The sequence below is a fragment of the Orycteropus afer genome, unplaced genomic scaffold (genome assembly GCF_000298275.1).
Source record: "Orycteropus afer afer isolate SDZICR_OR568_19922 unplaced genomic scaffold, OryAfe1.0 scaffold00577, whole genome shotgun sequence".
NCBI classification, from domain to species: Eukaryota; Metazoa; Chordata; class Mammalia; order Tubulidentata; family Orycteropodidae; genus Orycteropus; species Orycteropus afer.
The window spans coordinates 648,620-650,238 of NW_006922164.1; positions in this window are offsets into that span (position 1 = coordinate 648,620).

A 1,619-nucleotide genomic window follows, 5' to 3' on the forward strand; every position below is an offset into this window, starting at 1 on the left:
TACCATTGTTCCTGCTTACCCTGGGGGATTTTTGCATGCTATTGAAAAACAGTCATATATCCTGCTCTTCAAAGTATGTTCTTGATCACAATCAAACAGATTTCTTCTGGGGAACACATATCATTGATGTGAATTCTAACTCCAACAGAATCCTTTCTCCCTCTTTAGATAGTCCTAAAAGGTAGACCACTTGTGTCTTTGTATTTTGGCCCTTCATTGACTCATTTATCCAGAAATCTGTAGTGAATGCTTCTTACTTTGTTGTTGTTGCTAGTGGCCATTGAGTCAGCTCAGACTCACAGTAATCCCATGAGAAGCTGTCTCACCATCATTGCCGTTCTCGGGTCCATTGTCGTGGCCATGGTGTATTTCGAGTGTCTTCCAACCTAAAGGGCTTATCTTCCAAAACTATAGCAGATGATACTTTTTAATAATAATCTTTGATTGGATTTTTGGTGAAAATTTACACAACAAATTAGGTATAATAGTTTCTGTACGTATTGTTTAGTGACATTGGTTACATTTTACACAATGTGTCAGCATCCTTATTATTTCCCTTCTGGTTGTTCCGTTTCCATAAATCTAGCTTCCTTGCTCTTCCCACCCTTTACCTTTTCATTGTTCTTTAGGGTGAATCGTGGCTGTTTGGTCTCATATACATGATTTGTTAAAAGAGCTTGGTGCTCACTGTTGATATTGTTTATGAGTCAGTCTATTATTTAGCTGAAAAGTGGCCTTGAAAAGGTTTCAGTTCAAAGTTTAAAGGGTATTTCAGGGACACAGACTCAGGGTTGCCTCCAGTCTTTATCAGTCTAGTAAGTCTGGCCTTTTTGTAAGAATTTGAGTTTTGTTTTACATTTGTCTCCCGTTCTATCTGGGACCATCTACTGTGTCCCTGGTCAGAATGGTTGGTAGTGGTAGCAGGGCACAATCTAGGTAGGTCTTCTGGTCCCAAGATAGATGACGACATGGTTTGTGTGGGTTATTACTGTATTTTAGTGCAAATAACTACTTATATGTATTTTTGGCCAACCAGGTCCTCCCCTGGGAGGTGTTTCTGTAAGCACGCTGTGCTAATTTTTGGTATAGCAACATGTAAAAAGCATGTGTTTTGGCCATTCCATTTGGAGCAACCAAAATGGAAATAATGGGAATGTTGACACACTGTGAAAAATGTAGCCAATGTCACTGAAGAGTATGTACAGACATACCTTGGAGATACTGTACGTTTGGTTCTAGACCACCCCGATAAAGTAAATATTGCAATAAAGTGAGTCACATGAGTTTTTTGGTTTCCAAGTGCGTATACAAATTATGTTTACATTAGACTGTAGTCTATTAAGTGTGCAATAGCATTATGAAAAAGTTTGAAATACTGTGAGAATTACCAAAATGTGACATAGAGGAACAAAGTGAGCACATGCTGTTGAAAAAATGATGCTGATAGACTTACTCAACACAGGGTTGCCACAGATGTTCAATTTGTCAAAAAAAAAAAAAAGGTATCTGTGAAGTGCAGTAAAGCAAAGCACAATAAAGTGAGGAATGCCTGTATAGAAACTGTTATATCTAATTTGCTGTGTAAATGTTCACCAAAAACACAATAAAATATTATTTAA